This window comes from Cnephaeus nilssonii (genome assembly GCF_951640355.1).
Source record: "Cnephaeus nilssonii genome assembly, chromosome: 14".
Lineage (NCBI taxonomy): Eukaryota > Metazoa > Chordata > Mammalia > Chiroptera > Vespertilionidae > Cnephaeus > Cnephaeus nilssonii.
In genome coordinates this window covers 6,494,932-6,521,287 of record NC_137085.1, presented here as the reverse complement: position 1 = coordinate 6,521,287, position 26,356 = coordinate 6,494,932, and the positions used below count along the sequence as shown (strand labels likewise).

The window sequence follows — 26,356 nt, the reverse complement described above, 5'->3', positions numbered from 1 at the left end:
TTGCACCCGTGTGGTCTGGGGCAAGTCCCTTTGCCTCATGGGGCCTTATTTTGCCCAGCTGTAAAATAAGTGGGTTGGACTGGAGGCTCTCTGAGGTTTCTTATGGCTCTGACGTTCTGTGTTCTGTGCCTGCCTCCGACTTGTAAAGAATGGGCATTAAGGGGTCTCTCACAAAACCATTTTTTGTTGCAAACGGTAAATCCTAGGATGGGATTTTAGGGGAATTTGCTTGAGGCCTGGAATGATGTATGGAGAGCGACATGCGAGGTGCTATTTCTAGGAAGGGGATGGGCGTGGCGGGGCTATGAGGCGGGCGTGCGGGCAGCGGAGGGGCTGACCAGAGTCCACCGACTGGAGCAGAGGCCGAGTCCAGAGAGGACCACGGCTGCAGCGGCTGCGCACTGGCGAGCCCAGCCGGCCGATTTGCGTGTCTCCGCCTTTGCGACCAGCTGATTGGGGGAGCTGGTCGAGAGCTATCCACCGATTGGCTGAGCGGCCCGCCGCTCAGGTCTAGGAGCGGACGGTTTCTACTGCGGCTGGGCACCCGCTCCGCTCCCGCGTCGGCCTGCGCTCCAGCTGCGCCCGGCCCGGCTCCGGCCCGGCCCGGCCCCGGCCTCCGAGCGAAGGCGCCGCTGCCGCCTGGGCCGCTCCCAGGGCCATGAGGAGGCGGCGGCAGCCACTGCGGCCCGCGTCAAGGTGACCGGCCGTGACTGCGGCGGCAGCGGCGGCGAGAGCGGGCGGTGAGAAGAGCGGCCCGCGGGCGGGGCGGGGCCCTGAGGGCCGGGCTGGAGGGAGCTGCAGGTGCGGGAGGCGGGACCTGGAGGGGCCGCTGGACCGGGAGGGGCCTCGGCGCGGGAGGCGGGCCCGGGGGTGGGGGTTCTGTCGGGCGGGTTTACGGGCGCCAGGCCGGGGTCGGGGGCCTTCGGTGCGCTGGTCCGGTTGGGGCTTGGTTTGAAGGGCAGCGGGCGCAGGGATGGAGATGGGGAAAGGCCCACCTTTGGGTGCGGAGGCAGTTCGGTGGGGCTGAGGGGCTGCAAGTGCGGGCGTGGGGTGGGGGGGCAGATGGGATCCCTGGTTTGCCAGTGGGAGGTGGCTGCGGAGCGAGGCCGAAGCGGCCGGAGAGCTTGTGCCGGAGGAAACCACAGGTGCAAGGGGCGGGGCTCGGGAGACCTGCCGGCGCGGGGCGGGGCCCTGAGTGGCCGCCCGTCCGGAAGCCGGGCTGCAGGTGAGGAGCGGGCCGAGGTGAGTGGTCCCTGGAGAAGGGGGTGCCGCCTTCCCCGCTGTCCTGCAGGGTTTGGGTGGAAGCAGGAGTTTTGGGCTTTCTGAGGATTCTGGAGGCTTCGAGGGTTGCCTCTGGGCCAGAAGGGCCTGCCAGGCCTCCCTGTGCTTTTCCTGAGTCGAACTTGGGTCTCAGCTGTCCTGGTTACTAGGCTGGCGGCCCCCCTGTGCCACGCCATGCCGTAAGTGGGACTTACCATTTTTCACGTCCCGGGGACTTTTCCTGTTGCTGTTGCAGGGGCCATGCCTGGATTGGGGGGTGCTTGGCTTTCATTCGATGAGCAGCTGTTGAGAAACGTGTGTGCTTGAAGACTAGTTAGTGTGAAGCTCGAAGAGTCCTGGCTTGCTGGCTCCTGACCCCAGAAGCTGCTGGAAATCTTAACAGTGGTGGTCTCCATAAACCCGATATGGCAGCCTGGTTAGGGGGCAGAACAGGAATGAGGGTTCAGAGGCTTTTTTCCTCTGTGTTATCTTGGAGAGTCTTTTTCTCTTTCGCAAAACGAGCATCATGTACCTGCCTTGTGTGCCTCCCAGGGGCCTTGTGAAGGTAGGATGGAGCTGTGCTTACAGAGCGAGCGCATCCTTGTAAAGTCATGAGCCTCCCTTGTCTGTGTTGATGGGCAGGTTGGATTCGGGAACTGGGGGTCTGAAGAGGAGGAGATTTCTAGACCATTTTCTTGTTTGAGTTTGGGATCAGGCTTGTGGTAGGAAATCCCCAAAAGATGAGTGCTCATCCCTGTCAGGCTCCGAGGGAGCCATGGCAAGGTACAATGGGAGGAGGAAAGGGGGGGGGCATTTCATTGTTTGCTGACCTTTAGACCCCAACTCCAGTGAGGACTCTGAACTAGAGCATGAAGCTTAGGCTCGAGCCTTATGGAATCCCCCTGCTGATTCAAGTACAAACTCTAATTTTACCACACTAAAAGGGGAATTAGATTCTTACAGGAACAGATAGAAGAAAGCAAGATGATGGGGCTCCCTCCTATTCAGAAGAGTGTCCCATGTGTGTGACCTGTCATTGTGCAGTGCCTTTACTCCCTGGCAGTTAGACCAATCCGAACTGTAATTCCTCCCACCTGTGTTGCATGGCCAGCAGAGAAGGCAGGAGGAGGCTTCTCCTGTATTGGTCTGCATTTAGCTTCACTCTAGAAGATAGGGAACTTTGGGGACCAACCACGCTGGTGCTGGCTTCTCTCACTGCCACCAGTTTTGTGTTGGTGACCTAGTGGCATCGTGGGGAGGGCATCTCATGGTCGGGTCCTTACTCTGGCCTGTGCTCATGTAGCAGGTACCTATACGGTCTAGCAGCAGCATGTGTGAGTTCTATTCTCTCCCGGCAGAAACTGTGTAAATGGCTGTCAGAGACTGGTGCCCTCTGGATAACCATCACGCTCTGTGGATTAAAAGGAAAATCCAAATTTGGTGGCACACAAGAGCTAGAACCTGTGTTGGATAACGAGGGGATAGGCTTTTTGATGGTTATTATTGCAGTGATAATATCCAGGGTTGAGAGACAGATTTCATTAATGGGAAATACTGCCTCTGAGGTTCTCTGCGACATAGCCCAGTCTACCTTTTAAAATTGATTTTCTTTTGCAGTATGGAGGGTACGACCTCTGGTTTGGAAGTCAGACAGGCCTGCATTTGAAGCCTCATGCACCAGTTTCTTAGCTTCTCAGAGCTTTGGTTTCCTTATTTGTAAAATGAGGATAATTATGCCTACCTTGAGAGCTCATTATGAAGAACAAACGAGATAAGATATGTGAAAGCACCTGATTAGTAGGCACTCAGTATATGCTAGGGTCCATTTCTGCCCCTCCCTGCTGCCCATCTTTCAACACAACAGAACAGCATGTAGCATAGAAGGAAAGCACTGACTGGTAGTGATCCTGAGGCTTTCAGTTCTTATGTAACTCTGGTCCAACCCCGTCCCCTCTCCAGGCCTCCGTTTTCTTAGTTGAGTGAGAATGTTAGGCTATGTGAACATCAAGGGTGGTCCTAGTGCCCGGCCTGTGTTGCTCAGTGGTTGAGCTTTGTCCTATGAACCAGGTCATAGTTCAATTTCCTGTCAGGTGACATGCCCAGGTTTTGGGCTCAATGCCCAGTAGGGGGCATGCAGGAGGCAGCTGATCAATGATTCTCTGTCATCATTGATGTTTCTGTCTCTCCTCCCTTCCTCTCTGAAATCAATAAAAATATATTAAAAAAAAAAGAGTAGTCCTAGCTCTGGCATTCTGATTAGTATGCCCTCATGTTTTCTTGAAAGACAGGAGGGAGGAAACTAATGACCTGTTCTTTAGTTCTTTAAAAAATATCTATCTAACACTGCCTGGCACAGAAAAAATATTGCAATGTTCGTGAAATTAGTGAACCTCAACATGAAAGACAAAAGTTGTTTAACAGTCTTATTTCACTCCAAATTAAGTTTATCCAATTTATGTTCATAAACATGCATAATTTTTTATGGTTACAATTATATGTATGTGAGTATTTGGGAAAGGCCTGCCAATAAGTGGCTTCTTTAAATGATGTTTTTATCTTATTTTTTAAGAAATTAAAAACAGAATCACACATGGATATTTTTAAAGGCAAGTAGTTCAAAGAAGGAACAAATGTAAAATTTCTTGCCTTGAGATTCTAGTTTCTAGTTCTTCTCCCTAGAGGCAAGCACTATTACCATTTTTTTGTTTATTATATACTTTTTCTCTTACACAAATTATAACATTCTGTACACACTCCTGCTGTTTCATCTATTAACTTGATCTATTTGGGAAATTATTCCAACATTGGAAAATGTTCCAGTTGGTAGGTAGACTTCCTCCTAAATAAATGTTTTTGACTGATATTGAAAGCACAGTTTTGATCTCCCGCCTCAATGATGTTTACTAAGTAATGGTTAGCAGTCATTGTTTAGAAGAATAACAAGAGATAGCCCTTGTTCTCCTCTAGGAAAGAAATGGCTTTGGTCTCAGTGAACAATAGACTAAAGGGTAATCCACCTTTTTGGATTCAAGGCAGAGGACAGAGAAAGGAAAGGGACTTTGTTCACTAGTAATTGAAAACTGATTTTTCATTCACATATGATTCATAGTTTAGCTCTGTCACTTACTGTATTACTTGAGACAATTTACCTAATTTCTCTGTGTTTTAGTTTCCTTATCTGTAAAATGGATAATGATAATAGGATCTGCCTTTTTTTTATTTTTATTATTATTATTTTTTTTTGTGTGTAGAGGAAATGAGACCATACAGGCAAGTACTTGCAGCAATAAGCAGGTGGTAGGAGGTACTCAAGAAGGGTAGGTGGTATGTTATTAATAATCTAAAGTTGATTCTTATTCTTCATCAGCAGATATTTACTTAGCAGTTGAGGGTGAGCCATGGAGAATGAATGCCCAAGTCCTAGCCCTTGAGATGCTCATATACTATTCAGGGAGACAGGCACACACGTCACTGATTACAAAACAGCATGGTGGGTGTGATGGTGGGAGGTGGCCACTATGGGGGCCATGGAGGCCGGAAACCATGACTTCTCCCTGGGTGATTTGAGAATGGCTTCCCAACTCAGATTTTCCCTTCTTTGTGAAACCTACTCAGTTGTAGGCACAAGTGACTATTCCCAGTTTTGCTCCTCTGACTTTCATTGTCTACACCCTGATGGGAGCATTGTTGCATGCGTATTACTGCACAGGGAGTCTCCTGCTTTCATTGTTGCTGAGTCTCCAGGATAAGCTTTTATGGACATTGTGATGGATCTCTGCTTAGACAAGTCATGCCACCAATTGTTGGCAGACTCTTACCTATAAGTCATCAGGTCTCTGGTGAAACCCAGACTCTGGACTCTGTTACTTCATTCCTTAAGTATTTGAGTGCTGATTCCAAGACAGGAATGTACTGTGCCATATAGCAGCTGTAGACTTTGGATATGGTTGGTGCTACTTGTCCTACTAAGTCTTAGGGATGGGAGAGGAAAGAAATGTTTGCTTCAGATGCTCCACGATAAGATTGGGAGGCAGAAAAAAGGACAAATGTAAAAGTGAACTGCTTAGTTTGCTGAATCCCACCGCTCCTCCTCAGGAGTATGGCTGCTCACTCTTTCCTTGGGGTGGGGTTGTAGAGGAGCAGACCTGAGGGAGATGAGTAGGTGGTCTGTAAATTTTGACCAGGGGTAAGAGATAGTTGGTCAGGTTGGCTTCTGTGAGGGGCATCCTGGAGCATTTCTGGAGCCACTTTCTTAGAAGGAGAGAAGGTATCACTTCCTTCAAGTGGCATTCATTCACCATCCTTGCTGGGCTCCTGCTTTGTTCTAAACCCTTTGCTGGATGCTGGGCCTATGCAGATGAAGGAGCTCCATTCTGTCCCTGTGGAGCTGCTGGTCGATAGGTGGAGGAGTCATATGTGATGGAGGACTTCAAGTGAAGTGGCCAAGAAGATTCAGACTCTGGAGCCAGGCAGACCTGGGTTCAAATCCTAGTACTTCCCCCCCATGGCCTCTGGGACCTTGGGCAAGTATGCTTCCCATTCTGAGTCTCAGTTTGCTGATATGTACAATGGGGATAGCAGTGTTACCTTCCTGGGGGCTGTTGTTAAAGAGTCAGTGAAATAATGCAAATGTTTATCAGGTGTCTGACAGGAAGCTGATGCTCACAGAGTGTTCACTGTCATTTTAATTACCCTCAGTGCTGTGGGAACAGCAAGAAGCACCTCTTTGGCTATTTTCTCTGGGTTCTAGTATAGGGAAGTGGTGCTATTTGGGTGGTGAAGGTGAAGGTGATGGTTAAGGTATTAAAGGAACCAGCTATGAAGTCACAAAGTGCACAAGGAGTCCCTGAAACATTCCCAGGGGTCCTGTTGATCCAGGGCCATGGGTTTGTCTACAAGTGTTTCTTCTTTTGTACAAGTTCTTCTCAAAGGTGATTTCCCAGCACCACCAGGAGCAATCACCTGTACTGATCAATTCCAGGGCTTTTCCCTGTGGGGAGGCATGAGTCAGGCTTGTCTCACCTGCACTTACTGAGGAGAGCAGAGACCATGACGACCCAGAGCAGCAAATCCTTCCACGGTTTTTCTGCAGAGCTTTCAAATCCCTTGTGTTCTTTGCAGATTTATCTCCTGAGCATCAGAGAGGTGGATAGGGCAGCACTGAAAGCACAGACTCGAGTCAGGACGATGTGGGTTTGTGTTGTGACCCACCATTCACAAGCCCTGTGGCTTCAGGCAGGTGGCCACTCCTGTTTCCTCACCAGTGCAGGAAGTGTGATGGTACTTACCTCCTCATGGTCTTACAAGGCTTCAAGGAGGTGCTGTGGACCAGGACTCAGCACAGTGCTCACACACCATGAGCACCTGGTAAACGTGAGCTAGGATAACCAATGTTAGAGGGCTTTTGGATGCCCTGTGGAGGGTGGCAGGTACAACTCAGCCTGTGTAGGGGTGCAGATGCAAGCCTAGGGCAGCCATAGGGTTCCAGTGAGGGAGAGGACAGAGTCACTTTGAGGGTGGGCCCTCTCTCAGGCCAGTTCAGGAACTGAAGGCTGGTGTCCCCAGTTCTTTCTTTTCTTCTGTGATTCCACGTAAATAATGGGTCTTCAATAGGAACTAATGCAATATTATACTTTTCCTCTTTGGGATTTAAATATTTTTATTATAAGGTTTTATTTTAAGTTTAAGACAATTACTTGAGTAATCAGAAGAAAATTAAATGCTTGGCTTCAACAGTCAAAGGTTTCTTTACGATCATCTTTTTGGAGAGGAAAGAAAGAATAATGAACGTAATTAAATTTGTGTTTATGGATACAATAATTTTCAATCTTGTATAAGCTTGATAACTAGGTCAAGGGAATCTGTACTTTTGGTACATTTCTGAGTAATTAAATATTTATGGAAAACAAGTTAATAAATTTAGGAGAATTTGTTGTGTCTCTTTGTGGCAATAAAGTCTATTATATGGAATTAGTGAATTTCACTATTTTAAAATATTTCTTATTTTGTGTCCTTTCTGTGGGTTCTTTTCCCCCCTCTAGGCATCATTTCTCTAACACTTTGTCCACTAGCATTTGAAGATTGTTTCCCCATTAGGCTGTCGCAGCAAGCACCCTGCTGTAGGATGTAATAACACTGTGTGACCAACAGCCACTTCCTTGTGACTCCCCTACTGCTTTGCAGAGCAAGAGTCTGCACTGCCTCCTGCCCTGATGATCTGAGTATGTCATTCCCTCTGCTCAAAACCCTTCATTGGTTTCTAAATTCTCGTAGTAAAAAGACCAAATTGTTAGCAAGGCCTGCAGGGTGTACCAGTATGCTCGACAGTGTAATTGTTGGTGATGTCTGTCTCCTCTGGTGTGGTATAATACAGTCCCATCAGATCATGCACTGTGGCTGCTTTGATCACCATCGGGTCCTCAATGCCTGGCATATAGTGGGTGCTCCATATATGTTTGTTGAGTGAGTGCCCAGGGACTGATTTGAATCTATAAAATGAGAAGGTTGTTGGTTGGATCTGAGGGGTCTACCCTTTATTATAAAATATCCCAACACATTACAAAGTCTCTTGACACCTGATTTTTCAACTTCATATTTATTCTGCATGGTAGGTGGGGGTAGGCTTTGAAGTGCAGAGGATAAAATGGAAGCTCAGAGAGTATAGACTGTTGAAGGTGTAGCTATGGGAGAAGTTTGGGGCTTCTCACATGTCTTTTCTCAAACTTTAGGCTGCCTCAAGGGGTGATTTCTGACATACAATGGAGGAGTCACAGGTGAGGTAAGGAAACAGATTAATTGAAAAGACGTATTTGTAATATTTTCCCTTGGTTTTAGTTATTTTAATTTCCTGATTATGAAATTTGAGGAGGTGAGTTCAATTTGGAGTGATGGGTTTTAAGGTCCGGTTTCATTCTAGGGACCAGGAAACCCTGGTCTGTCTTGTAAATGGCTCCAGTATAGTAATCATTGATGCTCATAGCTACGATTAGAATGCATTCCTGTTGCGAAGCTTTTGAATAAAATCAGAAGTTACTTGTTGATTGACATGTAGCATTCTTTTGATATTTTCAAAAGATGCTCGTTGCTTCCATTAGCTGTTTCTCTACTTTATCTCTAGGTAGACCTGCTACTGGGCTGTTTTGCAGTGAGCACTGCTGTGGCCTTTGTGCTCATCAGATATAGTGCTAGTCCATCCCGAAGGTTAGAGATCACTGAGTCCACTCTCCCCTCTTTCTGGATGAGCATGGGAACTTTGCCAGGGTTTCATACTCAGGTGTCCTGATTCCCTACCCAGCAACACTCATGGACTTCAGCATATCCATTTGCATATTGCAATTTCTCAATAGCTACCGCAGCTCGTGGAACACTGTGTATAGACCATGTCCACAAAGAAGCATTTCTCTCCAACGAAACCTCTGCAGCAAGGTTTTCTGTTGAATCTGCAGTGTGACTGCATGGGAAGAGGTTCTAAGACCTGACCTAGTGCAGATCTCCGGCTGAGAAAAGGCATGGCCTCTGGTGGGCTGTTAGCAACACACACACTGGTCCCAGGGGCTTCATCGTGATATTAGAGGGCTCCTTAAGGGCTGAGAGCTTCTTAGAACTTAGTGTCACCAGTATAGCCAGTATACTTGTGGAACAGAGAGAGCAGCCTGGTATTACAGAAAGATCGCTGAATATGAAGCCAGAATGCCAGGTGTGTCAATTTGCTGTGACACCTGCTTCCCAAGTAAACAGGAATATCTCCTGTGTGTGCACATCCTTTCTTCAGTGGAAAGCCCCAGTTTTAAGATCTGAACTTGTTTTGTGAGGGTTGAGTCAGAGTAAAGAGAGCTGGGTAATATTAAAGTATTGTACCAACAATCAAAGGTAGCCTTATTCCTTCTTTGTTCCTCCCTGTCTTCCAGATCTACCTGCCTGCCGGCCCATCTGTCCATCCATCCATTCATCCACCCATTTATCCAGTCGTTGTTCAGGGCCTGCGGAGCGCCAGCACTATGCTGACTGTGGGGCTACAGTAGAGGAGAAAGACAGGTCTGGTCCTTGCTACCCTTTAGCTTACAGTCTAGTAGCAGAGTTCAATATATATAAAAATAATAACAAGTATATGAAAAATTAATTATGATAATGGCTCCAAAAGAGGAGTACAAGGGCTTAGAGGCCATAAACGGATGGTTTTATCTGGCTAGGAGGGTCAGAGATAGCCTCTCAGAGGAAAGGTGAATTGGAGTTAGCCTGGTGAAGCACTGTATCTGTCATGTCCCCAGCTGAGCGAGGACCTGGTGAATTCAAGAAGTAACAGCAAGCCAGTGTGGCTGGGACACCGATACGTGGGAGACACTATAGTGTTCCTGCCCCGGCGTTCACAGTATTGTTTTCCTGACCTGCACTGGGAATTCTGACAAATTCTACAGTTGCTCAGTCTTCTTCTTCAGAGCTCCCATCTGTCACCAAAGCATCCTTACTGAAACATTCCTGCGTGGTTTCCAATATAGCAGCTGGGCTTATTTTTATTGCTTTAAAGATCGGTTGCCACCTACGCTTCTCCAGGGGATGGAAGAATACCTTGGTCTCATTAGTGGTTTTCATTCATGAAGTAAACATTTACTGAGCATGTAACTGGCTTGACTCCTTGTCCATAGGAGCCCACAGACCTGACAGATAGGAATGAATAAATGATGATGCTGTGTCAGGGGTGTAAGTGGTGGAAATGGAAGCTTATGGGACCAAATCAGGATCACAGGATGTTAAAGGTAGATTTTCAGTTTCCCAGGTGAAGGGTGACATACTGCAGGAGAGAGCATGCACTGTCTCAGGTGTGCTGTGTGTGCTGCTGGAATGTGAGGCTTGTGGTGAAGCGGGGAGGACGAGCTAAGGGAGGTGAGGTTGGAGAAGTGGTTTGAAGTCAGCACTCAGAGGGACTTGCAGGCGGTGCTCAGGAGTTCAGATGTTATCCTGAGGTGCATGGAGAATCATTCTGGAGTTATAGAAGGAGAGAAGCGCCATCAGCTATGATCCTGGTGGAGGATGGGTGATAGGGAGGAGACTGGATTGTGGGAGGTGAGTAAGGGGGCTATTGCAACTGAACCTGGGAGCTCTGTGACTTGGTCCCTTCTGTATTTGAGCTTGGGGAGCAGAGAAGAGACTGCTATAGAATTTCCAGAACTTTTAGGTTCAGAGTTAAGAGTACATGAGGGTCTCAGAGTTAAGAGTACATGAGATCTATCCAGACTGCCAGTGGAGGTAAGATCCTTAAACTGGCAAAAGTGGAAATCCCCCTGTTAGGTCTAAATGCCTGACTGAGATCAGCTTACAGAATCCAGTGAAGAGGTTTTAATCTGAGAAAGCCAATGGGAAACTGATCTGTGACCCAACATGTGTTTTGTATTATCCTGAACTCAAAGACTAGGAGTGTAGGATGGAGGCAGAGACCGGGCTGTCACTGACCCTGGTGCTGAAAGCCACAGATGGGGAGTACTAAGAAAGGATCAGGGATAACTTCAAGCCACTCTGGTATGAAGCCATTTGTTTCCTAGGGAAGGAAAAAGAAGAGGGGTTAATGTTTGAGGAGTTGAGAAGCCCCAATGCTTAGGCAAAGAGAAGGGAGCAGATGGATAGATGGGAGTGCATGTTCCAGTACAGAGTGTAACATGCTGTTCAGCTCCTGTGGGATAGCATATAAAGAAATGGTTCAGAATAGGGTGCAGACCTAGCTGGTTTCACATTCTGCCTTTGCCTAAGGACTCACTACCCAAATGGCCTGGGTTAGGGTGGCCAGGACCCTACATTCTTGGCATACCCAATAAGACATGTTGGAGACTACAGAGCCAGAGACTATGGAGGACAGTCTCCGAGCAGGTGGTTGGCAGAATTCAATGGGATGATGCATGTGGAGTGTGTGCCAATAGGAAGCTCTCGATCATTGTTATCCCTTAAAATGTTTGTGAGCTGTGAAAAGACTGGCCCAGCGATGACATGGTCAGTTATCATAGTCTCTGACTGGTATTCAGTGTTTAGACAAGACTGAATGTCGTAGTGTTGACAGGACCTTGCAGAAACTCTGAGGGAGGAAAGCTAACTCTCAGTTGCTTGTGTATAGCTTTTGCCTTTTTGCACACATTTCATTCCCAGTATATCCCTGGGGCATGTATTCTGCTAGCTCTTGGTAAATTGTTTATAACTCTCTTTCTTCTTATATATAATCAAATGAAGTTATTTCTTGAGCTTAATGTTTGTGGTTTACTTAATTTGAAATAAAGTACAGTAAGCCTTAAGAAATAGGGTATTTGCTTATACATATATTTAGCAAAATTCTTGATAAATAATTCCAGACTAATGAAACTTTAAATCTATATGATATATAAGAGTATAAAAAATGTAGAACTAAAGGATGTTTGAAGATTAGCTCAACTTTCCTGTTTTATATACAAGGAAACCGAGACAAGAGAAATGAAGATGTTGACTAAAGAATGGTCACAGTTGATGAGTGACAGATGTGGTTCTGGACCTTAGCTCCTGGCCTGTCCAGGAGACCTTGAATCCATCAGGGCAGATAGAGGAAACGGAAGGGAATCTGTCTACACTGTTTTTGGGTAAATATCTGTGTTCACTCAAGAATGAACAAATAGAAACACTAACATTCGCAAGGACCCACCGAGGAGATCAGCAGCATAAAGGGAAATAAACAAGGCATGCAAGAACTAGAGGAAGAGCAGGCTTTGGGGAAAAGTTTCCAAGCCTTTACTCACGAGACTGAAATACATTTCAAACATCATCATGTTTGTTCTCTCAGAGAAGTTATAGATGCTCTGAAAGATGAGATGATGAGTCAGCAGACAGAGATGAAAAAGGAGCTAGAGACTTAAAGAACATAAGGAAATAAATCACACAATGCCAGCATCTGAAATTAGCCGGCACTGCAGAGAGGGAGTAAAGAGGAGGATCCACTGCCCATCTCAGAGGGGTCAAGAAAGCAACAGGAAACCCCAGATGTGGATGATGGGCCAGATCGGAGATCAGAACAAATGGAATAGAAGTAATCCTCAATTTTCCTGAACTGAAGAAGACCTGAAGGGTTCATCATGAATCAGGCAAAACTAGCAAACTAGGTAACACTTAAAATAATATCCAGGTGAAGAAATTTTTAAATTTTGAGACTGAAGAGAGGATACATAAGCATCTAGGCAGAAGGAAACTTAAAGTCAAAGGGAAAAAAAAGACTATGCTGGGCTTAGACTTGTCTACAATAGGTTCCAGAAGGCTATGGAGCAGTACCCATCGAGTTTTCAGGGAAGAGGGTTGTGACCCAATAATTTTATACTCAACCAAGTTTCAGTTCACATTTGACAGTAAAGAAATTCATTTCAGTCATGCAAAGACGTACCTTGTGTGTAGCTTTAGCTACAGCCATGTACCATTCCTGAGAAAAAAATCACTAAGAGGCGTGTCTGGCCACTGAAAGATAAATTAAAATAAAAGACCATGAATGGGCAAGTCAGCGTAGGAAAGGATTGGCCGTGAGAGTGGAACCATTCAAGTATAAAATTATTTCTAAGTAACTGTTGTGATTGTGCTTATAAAATAAAATACAAATGAAACAATTACTGAAAGAAGATAAAACATTAAACCATTATTAATAGAAGCAGGAATAGAATTCCTGCTCAAACCAGAGATCATGTGTATGAACACACTGCACTCCAAAGAGCGATCCAGATGTGAGGGATGAAAGATTTGAGTAGTATGCAGAACACCTGGGACCACTTGTATGGTTATTCCTCTGGGCACTGTCTTTTCCAACGCCCTGGAAAAGACAGGGCGTTTGCTTGGCACCTTCATTCTGCAGGGTGGCACACTGCTGGTGGGAATGTAAAATGGTGCACATTCTTTAGAAAACAATTTGGCGGTTCCTCAAAAAATTAAACATCAAGTTACCACGTGACCTAACAATCCTACTCGTAGGTATATACCCAAGAGAACTGAAACATATGTCTATACAAAAGCTTATACATTCCTTTCGTAGCAGTATTACTCATAATGGCAAAATGGAAACAGCCCAAATATCTGTTAATTGATGAATGGATAAGCAAAAGGTGGTATATCCATATAGTGAAGTATTATTCGGCCATAAAAAAACAAAGTACTGATTCATGCTATAACATGGATGAGCCTTGAGAACATTCTAAGTAAAAGACACCAGACACGAAGGCCACATACTTTATGATTCTGTTTATATGAATGTCTAGAAGAAGCAAATCCATAAAGACAGAAAGTAGATGAGTGGCTGCTGGGAGACGGGAGGAATGGGCGTGAGTGCCAGTGGATACAGGGTTTCTTCTGGGGGTGATGAAAAGGTTCTGGAATTAGAGTGGTAATGGTTGCACAACTTGGTGAATACACTAGAAACTGCTGAATTCTGCAGAAAAGGGTACATTTTATGGAATGTAAATTAGGTCTCAATTTTTAAAAATAGTTCTTTCCTCATTATTAAATATTAATTGTAGCAAACTAAGAAAACAAAGGTAGGCAAAAAAGCAACCACCCTCTTATTGGTAATATTTGGGGTACATGTATCCAGACATTTTTATGTGTGAGTCTCCACAAGCATGCTCTGCTTTAGCCTCTTGTGAGGGTGTTCATGTAGGAAGGAATGTTTGGCTTCCTACGTAAGTGGAAACAATGGAAACAGTGCACTCTTTGGAGTCCAAAGACCTGGGTTCCTGCTCTGACCACCTCAGGTTTGTGAGCTGGAGAGAGGCACTTCATTTCCTTCCTCATCTTTAAAAGGGATTGTAATACTTACTTTGCGATATCTTACCCACCAGAATGGCTAAAATGAGAAAAAGAAAAAGACCCTACCAAGTGCTGGCAAGGTTGTGGAGCAGCCAGGCTGTCAGACCCTGCTGGTGGGCGTGTTAGTTGGTTTAGCCGGAGTTGGAAAACTGGCCTCATCTACCAAAGCTGAACATACACTTGCCTTGTGATCCTGCAGTTCCACTCCTAGGTGTCAGCACAGCAGGAAGGCATACGAGTGTGTGCCAAAGGTGTGCTCAAGAATGTTTATAGCGGCACGTCGGTAATAGCCAGACCGGGAGAGAGTTGTTGTCCGTCAGTGGTAGGATGGACGAAAGAGGCATATGGTAAACTCCCACAAGGCAAAACTGTCATCAGGAAGCACCAACGAACACTCATTCAGTGAAAAGGGATGGATTTTAGACATAATGTTCATTCAGACACAGGTTACATACTGTATGATTGCATTCATACAGAGCCTAGGAGTCAGAGTAGTGGCTGCCGGTGGGAGGCAGGTAGAGAGAGAAGGCTGCGGTGGGTTCTGGGGCTGGCCGCGCTCTGTCTCTTCGTCTGGGTGCTGCTCACGGGGGATTCACTCTGTGACAGTTCTTTGCCCCGTGCGCTTTTCTGAACACATGTTGCACTTCTATAAAAAGTTTATTTAAAAACTGAAAGAGGAAGCTTCTCAATCACATTGCTCTCACTAAAACTATTGTTAATGAGAATGGAAGTTTTTGTATTGTTGATAAATAAAATAAAATAATTATTTTAACATATTTCATCTTTATCTCTTCCTTTGATCATTTGTAGTTTTATAATGTACATAACATGCTGATACATTAGAACATATATTTAATTTACAAATAAATATATGTATGTGAGAGGTGCTTACTTACTTTTTTATTTTAACTATTGGGAGGGAAGAAACCAAAGGTTTGGCGAGCTGTGGCTCTAAGTCAGAACAGAAGGGGCAGCCTGAGCAGAGGCCCGGCTGTGGGAAGCAGGTGGCGAGGGGTGAGCCTCAAGCTCCTCGGTCAGCATCCTTGTTTGGGTTGGTTTCTTGTTGCTGGGGCATGAAGTGTGGGACCCGGAGGTGGTGGTGAAGCTGGAGAGAGGGGCAGGGGCACAGGGGGAGGGGCTTTGGGGCCCTCAGGCATCCTTGGCGAGCCACACACATACACAGGGGGTGTGTCAAGGGATCCTTTTCCCCAGATTAAACTCTGGGGTTTTCTCTGTGGTTCTTATGTCAAGGTTCTTTTTTCTTTTCTTTCTCTCTCTACTTCTCCCATGTGCAAAATCTTGTTGCTACCCTGTTGTGCTGTCACCCTTTTGCTCCCATTGGTCAGAAAACAAATGTTCTGTATCTGACTCCCCAGCAGCTGGGGTTACCTGGACATCCTCCTTTCTCTCAAGCTCAGGTCCATGTACCTCCCTGCAAGACCTCTCCTCTCCCAAGTTCAGCTCCCCTCCTTGCTTTCAGCTGTCCTAGCTCCAGACCCTTCATCAGAAAGGGCCAGCTCTTTGTGTGGGTTATGCTTGGCCATGGGAGGATGGGGTGAGGGAATATGAAGAGATGACAATTACTGGGCAACCAGCTGCCACCCTCCATCCTTTCCCCCTGCAATTCTTGCTCCCTGAGATCCTGCCCTCCCCATTTGGTACCTCTTCTAAGAATGCTTTTCAGCTTTCCCCTGCTCACTGGAGCTCGCCTTCCTTTAAACCTTTGTGGCATGTGTTTTGACCCCCTCTCCTGGCCCTGGCCACATTCTGCATTGCATTCTGCTTTTTTGATTTACCCTGTCGTTCCTGCCTTACCTTCTTGACTAGACTTTAAGCTCTTTTAAGGTGGGAAATGTGTCTTGCTTATTATTGTATCCCATGCAGTGCCTTGCTTAATATCTTACAATAGGTGCTCAGAAAGCAACATGGAATCTTTTAGGGCTCCCAGCATCCATCCCCTTTGCAGCCATGGCCCTCAGGTCTTGATATAACATAAAAGAATATGGAAAGAGGCAGAGAGTGTAGGAGGTTCTGTTCAGGTAGGAGCAGTTACAAAAATGTTAAAAGCTGAAGTATTATAATATTTTTGAGATTTTCTTGTAGCCTTACCCTTCTGTCAACCTATTATCACAAAAGAGGCAGAAGGTGAAGTTTCTGATGCTTTTCTGGCAGGGCCCCAGTCTTCCTTGATATTTCGTGATTAACTACAGGACAAGTAATTCATGTAGTGCTTAGAAGAAGCAAGTTCCCCAAAACTTACTTATCAGTGGGATCGGTTTCCCTAAGGAGAACACTGGACACAACTGTTGGCTTAAGGTAAGCACATGAGAAAAAAGACTCGGATAAGTAATTACCCTGAGGTCACACTGCACCACAGGTAGCAGAGTTGAGATTTGACTTGGGGTCAGTCTAGTTCCTCTCTGCTGTCTGTGCTTTCGGTCTGATTAGAACTGAATTCCATGAGAGGGGCTGCATCTGCCTACCTGCTGCCTGTGCCCTTGCTGGGGCTGCCGATCTCCCTGATCCCAGGGGATCTGGGCAGAATTGCTCCCAGTACAAGCAGCTGGCGGAGGACTGCCTCTCCCCTGTCATCACCGGAGGTGGGGGGGCACAGGGCAGAGAATCTGCTCCCCACTTCGCAGCAGGAAGGTCATGGTTTGCCAGCTCCTTTTGTTTGGGCCCCTTGAGCAAAGGCTGTCAGGTTGTCCAGGGCCACAGGCTTGCTACTGCTGCAGAAGCTCGAGTAGCTTGGCACGAATGGGGTGTGAGAGCCTGCGCCCTTCTGCAGGCAAAGTCCAAGGACAGCTCATTTGCAGGGACAGCCTCACACTCAGAGCAGGGGATCCTGTGAGGCAGGATGGATGGAGAGGATGCATAAGGGCTTTAATTTATAGGGAGAGAACTTGCTAAGGGACGAGAGTACAGTGTACCAGAGGCTTTCTGGAACTGAAAACAGGGCTTTTGAATTTAAAAATCAATACAAGAACTGAAATTAGTGGTTTGGAAGGTCAAATAGAAGAAATGCCTCACAACCCAGAATAGTAACAAAAAGAAGTGGAAATAATGAATTAAAAGGTGAGGTACTTGGAGACCTTGTCCAGGGGACCTGGCATGGGAATAACGGGAGTTTCAGAGGAGAGAAAGGAATAGATGGAGGAGTCACTGAAGAAAATTTCACTGAATTGAAGAAAGATTTGATTCTTTAGATTAAACGGATTCTTAAAGCTCACACTGAGACCAATACTAAGACCTGTTTTCTAGTAAATTTCCTAAACTCCAAGAAGAAAGAGAAAAAAAATCTTAAAATTTTGTTGGAAGGAAGAACAGGTTGTTTTCAAAGGAAAGAGAATCAGACCCTCGCTGGTCTTCCCGTGTGAAACCCTGAGGCCGGAAGACATTGGATCTGCATCTCCAGACTGTCAAAGGGAGGGGCTGCAGCCCTCTGTGTACCCAGCCAAGATGTCACTCACAGCTCATTGCAAAAGAACGACATTTAAAACACGGGAGGGCACAGAACATGGCATCTATTAAATGCACCTGAGGAAAGTACCCAGTGACCTTCTCTAGCTGAAGGACAAAGCAGAGCAGAGATACTGAGACAGGGAAAGGAGCAGGGAGGAGGGACAGGAGATGACCTATCCCTGTTTACACTGGGATGTGAGACAGCAGAGTGGGCATGGCACCAGCTGCTCCAGTGACATTTTGACACCTGTTCTGGTCTGCACAGCTCTCCTTCCTTGTCTGGAAGCCATGTCTAAGGGGCTGGATGGGGAAGGGGCTGGGAGATGGACGGCACACTCTCATCACAGAACATGCTCCCCCACAGACAGCACCTGGGATTCTCAGTGGGTTGGGTGCCTTTAAGTGCCCCCTCGTTTCCTCACACCCAACTTTCTGCACAACCTTGTCTCCCAATCTTACCCTGTGAGGGCCATGGCCCTGACCACTTAGGAATGGATTGGTATGCAAGGGAGTGGGGGGTGGGTGGAAGGGGAGGAAGCAAATGGAAAGCAAGGACCAGGCATGATCTTCACATGGGTGATTACTGGTTGGGTGTGTTGAAGGTCAGTCTTTAGGGAGCCTGGGAAGGGAAGTGGCAAGTCTCACCCACATTTATTTATTTATTTATTTATTTATTTATTTATTTATTTATATTTTTATATTTTTGTTGATTTCAGAGATGAAGGGAGAGGGAGATAGAGATAAAAACATTGAAGTTGAGAGAGACTCATTGATTGGCTGCCTCCTGCATGCACCACACTGGGGATTGAGCCTGCAACCTGGGCGTGTGCCTTGACCAAGGATTGAACCTTGACCTCCTGGTTCATAAGTCAATGTTCAACCGCTGAGCCACTCCGGTGGGCCAAGTCTCACCCACTTTTAGTGGAAGCCCCTCTGGGATGGATCCACCTGGGTCTTGCCTGATCTGAACCTGAACCTGAGCCCAGTGCATTAGCCCCAGGTATTTGTGCCAATTCTCCCTCCCTCCCCCTCTCCCCTGTACCTCAGGGATGTTTGCACCTGCCAGAGCACCTTCTCTCCTTGAAATCCTTTTGTGCAGTTCTTGAGCCTTTTTTTGCAGGTGGCTGGGGGTGCTGATGGGGTGGCTTAAGCATTGCAATCTTGCTGTAATCTTGCCCCTTTTTGCAGCAGGCTGGGGAGTAGTTCATTTTTATTGCGAACACAACAGACTCTGCTGGGAGCTGTGCTGGGAACTGTGGAGAAAATAACATTTGAGCCCTTACACTGTGATCAACACTCCACAGAGGTGGCCTCAGCTCAGGAATGTAAGACATGTAAAGCTCTTAGATAGGTGTCTGGCCCCCGCCAGTTCTCCTGAGGGCCAGCTGGGGCTGTTACTTTATGCTCCCATGAGGTGAGTACAGTCCCAGATCCCCACTCTACAGAGGGGGAAATGGAAGCTTACAGGTGCTTGCAAGTGTCATGTAGGTGGTAGGTGGCTGTGCCAGGATTCAAATCCAGAACTGTTAGATTTACAAGTCTTATCTCTGAGGTTAAATGAGATAGGTGTGACTTCTGGTTTAGCAGGGAGATGCCTAGAGAAAGCAATTCTGCCATAGTGACAAGTGCTACAGTAGGCTAAATGGAGGGTGCACAAAGGAGAGGCCCTTGACCCACACCCGAAGGATGGAGGAGAAGAGACAAGTATTCCACGCCGAGTCCTCGGTGTGATCATCGTTGCTTCCCCGTCACCCAGGGGGATACGCCTCAGTCTCCTTTGGGTTTCACTGAGGAGGCACTAGTTTAGTGGTCTGAGCACATGCTCAGTGATTAATCAATGAGGGCAGGGGTGTGTCTACTCCTTCCAGCCAGATTCCTGGGACCTTTCATTGGGAAAGACCCCTCCTCTTCCAAGTACCATGTGACCTGAGTCCCTGTCACTGCCTTACGAATCTCCCAGCCTTCTTGGGGACACATGCACACGGCCTGGGTTAGCTCTGTGCTGCCCAGCTGTCTCTCACTCCACTCCTGTCCCTCCAGTGAGCACCTTCGGCTGTCCCATTGGACTGCTTCATTGCAGTTACACATAAAGGAATGAAGCACCATTATAAGATTATGATTGAAAACTAAGCTAATTAAACCCCACCATTGCCTTCCACCCCCACAAATCAAACTGTGTTAGCTTGCCTATTTCCCTTCCAGTCCTTGTCCACAGGGCAAGAGGGTTTTTATATACAGTTGTGCCTCTTGCCTCTTGCTTCCCTTTCACAGTTGGAAATGAGAGTTATCAGTTAGGGAACGGCCACCAGGTGGTGCCACAACACCAGACATCTGACTCCAACCGCCCAAGTCTGTAATACCTAGTGGTGAGCCATCCTTGAAGTGCTTGTCTATGGAAGTTTCTTTTCTTTTTCTTTTCTTTTCTTTCTTTCTTTCTTTCTTTCTTTCTTTCTTTCTTTCTTTCTTTCTTTCTTTCTTTCTTTCTTTCTTTCTTTCAATACTTCTTTATTGATTTCAGAGAGGAAGGGAGAGGGATAAAGAGATAGAAACATCAATGGTAAGAGAGAATCATTGATCGGCTGCCTCCTGCACGCCCCCCGCTGGGGGTCGAGCCCACTACCCGGGCATGTGCCCCTGGCCGGAATGGAACCTCGGGCCCCTCAGTCTGCAGGCCGACGCTCCATCCACTGAGCCAAACCAGCTAGGGCTGGAAGTTTATTTTCAATTTTCTCTTTAAATGCTATGCTTCTCATAAATGTTTATCATAATAATTAAAAAAATAGAACAGGTATACAAAAAGTAGAAAGTAAAAGTGTCATACAATGACACCTTTAAGAAGCAATGATATAAACAATTGAATAGATATCCTCTGTACTAGTATGTGTGTTCACAGTATGCATAAATATTTAAAAACATGTCCAAATGTCAAGTTCTCAGTGAGGGTTTCTCAGACGCCCCCCACCCCCTTCAAAATTGTAACTGTCCCCTTCCCACTTTCCCTATCCCCCTTTCCTGCTTTGCTTTTTTCTCTTATCTATCACCAGCCAACATACCATGTATTTTACTGAATGCTTTATTTTTATTTGTCATCTGTTTACTCCAGAATGTACAGGGGGAACTTCTGGCTTTTTCTTCACTGCTCTATGCCCAGCACCTGAACAGTGCCTGACACATACTAGTGTAGATAAGAGACATCATCATAGTCTCTTACCTAGACTTTCTGTAAATACTTGTTGAATGAATGAATGTTAATATGTCCTGAATTTGTGGACATCTTTCTCTGTCTGTAAATATTGATCGATCTCATCCTTTTGAACCACTGCGTAGTGTCCCCTTGAATGGACACATTCCACCGCCTGTCCTGAAACACAGCCATGTGGTTTCTCAGTGTTTTCTTGCCTTTTGTAGGTGGAGTTGCAGTCAGAGACCTTCCTGGAACATACCCCCTGGTTGCCAGTCTGATGATTTCCTTGCTTTGCTCAGATCCTGGGCTTAGTGCTTTACACGCAACCGTTCATGTAATCCTCATACCATAAACCTCACACCTGTGAAAGGTGCCGCTCTTAGCTTCTCTCTTTGTAGGTGACAAGCCCCTGCCCAAGACCACATGTCTGCCGAGCGTTGAGCCATAGCTCTTGGAGGGGGATTCATCTTCTTTTATTTTTTTAATCCACACCTGAGGATATGGTTTTACTGATTTTACAGAGAGAGAGAGAGAGAGAGAGAGAGAGAGAGAGAGAGAGAGAGAGAAACATTGATAGATTGCCTCCTGTGTGCCCTGACCGGGGATGGAACCTGCATCCTAGGTATGTGGCTTGACCATGAATCGAACCCAGAACCTTTTGGTGTACAGGATGACTCTCCAACCAGCCAGGGTAGGGGGGGGGGCGTGTTTCTGTATTAAGGATATTACTTCTTCATCTCTCATGTAACATCACAAACACCCTTTCCCCACTTTGTAGATTGTCTTTCATCTTTTTTTCCCCCTTTGTTTTTTTGTCTTTTCTTTCATCTTTTTAATAATGTCTCTTCCTAGTCAGGAGTTTTAACTTTTAATGTAGTTAAACCTGCCAATAGTTTCTTTTTGTTTTCTGGCTATTGTTTCACCCTAGAGAGGACTTCTTCACCCCAAGATTATTAAAAAGTGATTTGTGTATCCACTAGTATTTTTGTGAGGATTTTTTGTTTAAATCTTTAATCCATCAAAAATTTATTCTTCTGTATAATACTAGAGGCCCAGTGCATGACATTCGTGCACTTGGGGGGCTAGGGCGGGGGCGGTCCCTCAGCCTGGCCTGTGCCCTTGCAGTCTGGGAGCCGTCAATCGGACATCCTTAGCGCAGCTCTCCTGCCACCACTGCTGTGCTTGCCAGCCGTCAGCTTGGCTTCTGGCTGAGCGGTGTTCCCCCTGTGGGAGCACTCTGACCACCAGGGGGCAGTTCCTGCATTGAGCATCTGCCCCCTGGTGGTCAGTGTGTGTCATGGCAACCGGTCGTTCCACAGTTTCGTCAATTTGCATATTACCCTTTTATTATATAGGATGGGGTAAAATTTTAAACTAATGCCCCCCTCAAGTGAATAGTAGATTGTTTCACCAACATTTATTGCCTAGTGCCTTCTTCCTCACTGTTTGAAATGCCGTCTTGGTCAGATATTAATCCTCATGTATCCTGGGTCCTGTGTTGTGGACTGCTCTGTCCTGCTGATCTGTTCATCTCTTCCACGGGGCTTCCTGGCAGGACAGTCCCCTTCTCATCATGCTGATTTTTTGAAAACTTCTTAGCTCTTAATGATTCTTCCAGATGGAAGTTTAAATAAATGTGTTGAATGCCAAAATGCATTCCCTTAGGATTTAGAATGAGCTTACATTTTATACATATATCAGCTGGGGAGAATTGATGTCTTTACAATATTCTTCCTTATTAAGAGAAGTGAAATAGCTCTCCTTTGATTTCAAACTCCTTTTTTTTTGGTCTTTTAGTAAAATTTCATAATTTGCCTCAAATGAAATTTGTACATTTCTTAAAATATATATATGTAGGCTCTTGTGCCAGTACATTTTTGCCATTTATTGTTTGGATAGAAGAAACAGTTGATTTTATGGCCAGATGTCTAACACCTATAGCATTTTCCTTAACCCAGTTCCATTCTGGTTTGTTGATGTCATCCTTTCTTGTATTTTAACACTGCATCAGATTTCTTGTTCTTGTTTTTTATTTCTTTGGTCATTTTAACAAGATTTGAAAAGGGGAAGGCGAATGTGTTGACCCAGTTTATGGTTTTGAAAGCAAAATCTATTTTTATAGTTTGATGTGAAAATGTCATTTTCTCTGTACACCCCTGACAAGCAGCAGTGTCCAGGAACATGCAGGCCAGGCAGGCACACTTAGGGGTACATGTGGGAGTCAGAGAAAGCTGAGCCCAGGCAGGGCCCTGCTCCCCTTGGGATCTCACAGCAGCAAGTGGGGAGAAAAGAGGACCTTTAACAGGTGTGTGACCTTTTGGCATTTAGTGATGCTCCTAAAGGCTGTGGCCCAGTTAATGACCTGGACCGCTACCAGTCAGACCAGCTACTAGGTGTACCGGTTAATAATGCGGATTCCGTAATCAATAAAAACACGATAATTTCAAGAGAAACATCAAAAGTGCTTTATTCAAAGTAATATCCATCGCTAGCTACACATTTCCCCCACCTTTCAGGTAATTTGTGGATACCGTCCCAATAGAACTTTTCTTGTTTTGAGGCAAACCATTCAGAGACCTAATTTTCTACTTCTTCATACATTTTGAAGTGCTGCTCAGAAAGTGCATATGCCATCGATTGGAACAAGTGGTAATCTGAAGGAGCAAGGTCTGGTGAATATGGCGGGTGGGTTAATACTTCCCAGGCAAGATCTTTTAACGTGTCTTTAACTGGTTTTGAAGTGCGTGATCGTGTGTTATCATGAAGCAAAATTACTTTGCCGTGTCTTCTGGCACATTCTGGTCCTTTCATGATCAAAGCGTGGTTCAAATTGATTATTTGTTGTTGGTAGCAATCAGTTTTAACAGTTTCATCTGGTTTTAGAAGCTCATAATATACTACACCTTCCTGATCCCACCAAACGCAGAGCATTGTCTTCTTTCCGAAGCGATTTGGCCTTGCAGTCTATGTTGATGGTTGACCTGGATCAACCCATGATTTTGTGCATTTGGGATTCTCAAAATAAATCCACTTTTCATCGCCAGTCACAATTCGATGCAAAAAAAGACTTTCTTTGGTGCCGTTGAAGCAACATTTTACTGATGACTCTTCTGTTTTCCATTTGTCTTTCATTCAGTTGATGTGGGGCACCCATTTTCCTTCCTTTAAAATCTTTCCCATTACTTGTAAATGATTGGAAATTGTTTGCTGAGCAACGTTTAATCTTTCTGCAAGTTGTTTTTGAGTTTGACATGCATCTTCATCCAATAATGCTTATAATTGTTGGTCTTCAAACTTTTTGGTTGACCTGGATGTTCTTTGTCTTTCACATTGAAATCATCACTTTTAAAGCATTTAAACCAGTGTTCACAAGTATCTTTGAGATGGAGCATGTTCACCATAAGCTTCCCGAAGTATACGATAACTTTCAGCAGCACTTTTCTTCAAAATAAAGTAATGAATTAAAACTTCCCGCAAATGCTCTTTTTTTTGGCATGAAATTCCATATTTTAAGCGTAAAAATGTCTATGATGTTAACACCTTCAGCAAATTTGACATATGAAGTTTTGAAGCTTGCTGTCAATACAGCAAAATAGCATACATATCAAATCGCATATATATCAGCATACTCCATCTATTGAAAAAAATCCACATTATTAGCTGGCACACCTAGTAAGTCTTCTGCCTGTGGCAGGAACTTGGAGGGAGAGAGGGAGTAAATCGTTTCCTGTCCCCATCCTTTGTCCACCAAGACAGTGCAGTTTGGCCCACATGTCACCCGTGTGAAATACCTGAACCTCGACACCCGAGCTGTAACTCTCCAACAATGGTTTGTACAGGAAAGGGCGAGCCCTCTTATAGGCCTGGTTGTAGAGATTCTGTTGGGGGTGGGGAGCGGAGTGGGATGTAAGGATGTGGAATCCCTTTTTATTTTTATTTTTATTTATTTATTTTTTTAAATTATATCAATGATATACTGTCTACTTTTTAAAAAATATATATTTTATTGATTTTTCACAGAGAGGAAGAGAGAGGGATAGAGAGTTAGAAACATCAATCAGCTGCCTCTTGCACAACCCCTACTGGGGATGTGCCCGCAACCAAGGTACATGCCCTTGACCGGAATCGAACCTGGGACCTTTCAGTCCGCAGGCCGATGCTCTATCCACTGAGCCAAACCGGTTTCGGCTGGAATCCCTTTTTAAATTTTTAAACTTTTTATTTTGAAACTACAGGCCCGATGCACAAAATTTGTGCAAGGGACTTGGCCCTCGCAGCCCCGGCTTCATCTGGAAGGTCATCCAGAAGGACGTCCAGAAGGTTGTTCAGCTGTCTGGTCTAATTAGCATATTATGCTTTTATTATTATAGATAATTTTACACTTACAGATAGATAAATAGAAATTCACATATACCCTTCACCCAACTTACATGTTAACAGCTTACATAACCACAGTACAGCTATCAAATTAACATTGGTGCAATACTGTGAACTAAACTGTCGACCTTTTTCAAATGTCACCAGTGTCCCCCTAACGTTTTTTTCCTGTTCCAGGATTCAGTCCAGGATTCCTCCCTGCAGTTAATTGTTGAGTCTCATGAGTCTCCCAGTCTGTGACAGTTTCCTCGTCTGCCCAGAAGGTCACACCAGATCCTCGTTGGATAAAATTTATGGTCTTATTTTTGTGCTTCTGTTTCACATACGTTAAAAGCGTCTCATCCAGGAGACTTCATCGAGCCCTGGGTGTTGTTACAGGTGCCCGGCTGGCTGGTACTCTTGTGGAAACCAGCTTCTCCTGCCTCCCCAGGCTGCCCTCCTCCAGGGCAGGTCTGAATAGTGCCACCGTTCTTTCTCCAGGGGCAGGGGAAGCAGCTAACCAGCCCACCCTTGCCATCTTCTCTGAGGCTTGCTTTGTCAGATGTCCTCCTCTCTTTCTCTTGCATTGTTAATATTTTGCGTTGTTAATATAACTCATTGTGCTTGAGAACATGCCCAGGAGTGCCCAGAAAACCCTGCCTGTGTCTCTTGCCTTCCCTTTTCTGCCCAGCAGGCCGGGGGGAGTCAGGAACTTCTCTCCCCTTGCAAGTCGGCCTTTCCCTGCCAAGATGGTGCTCTTCCGTCCGATCCCGAGGCTGTCTCAGGTGTCTGCGGTGGACCATCCTCATTTCTTCATTCTCTGTCTTACCCCCACTTCCTGAAGTTCTCTTCAAGCCCTCCCACAAGTATCCCTAGGCCTCCCATTTTCCTGTGGACAAAAACTGCCTACGCTTCCGATGGAAAAATCAGGTTTTCCTTACCAGCCAGTGGCTGCAGGTGGGCATCTCTCTCCACCTGTTTTCCGCAGCCTTGTTTGGAACCAAGGAACCTGTTTCAAGAGTAACTAGATGTGTTCGCAGGGGCATGGGGAAGCGCTAGCCGGCCTCTTCGTGAAGCATTTACATTAAAACTATCCGCCAATCAGAGCATTAGTTTTCTTTTGAGAACCCTTTCCTGGGCTTATGAGAACTGCATACTCGTCACTCATATTCCCCCTGTTGCCTTAACTTTAAATTGGTTTCTCGTAGTCTTGTGCTGGGAGCATTGCCCATGCCTGCCCCGCCCCAGGGGGTAAAGGAGGTGGTGAGGGGGTTAGCACGAGCCTCAGCTGTCAGTGGTTGAGAC

The 26,356-nt window shown here is 45.7% G+C and overlaps 1 protein-coding gene across 17 annotated transcripts in view; it reads left to right on the top strand.

Annotated features, from left to right (window-relative positions):
- The first annotated feature begins 526 nt into the window (after positions 1 to 526).
- Positions 527 to 26,356, top strand: part of RALGPS1 (Ral GEF with PH domain and SH3 binding motif 1) — a 226,324-nt gene continuing 200,494 nt past the window's right edge. For 10 of the 17 annotated variants that reach the window (XM_079790417.1, XM_079790431.1, XM_079790418.1 and 7 more), the window contains exons 1-3: positions 5,949 to 7,481; positions 7,989 to 8,038; positions 9,168 to 9,294. The gene's annotated coding sequence lies outside the window, so the exon portion shown is untranslated. Of the gene's footprint in view, positions 802 to 5,948; positions 7,482 to 7,988; positions 8,039 to 9,167; positions 9,295 to 26,356 lie in introns of those variants that run through there. The other 7 variants (XM_079790424.1, XM_079790422.1, XM_079790421.1 and 4 more) reach the window with 5 other exon arrangements.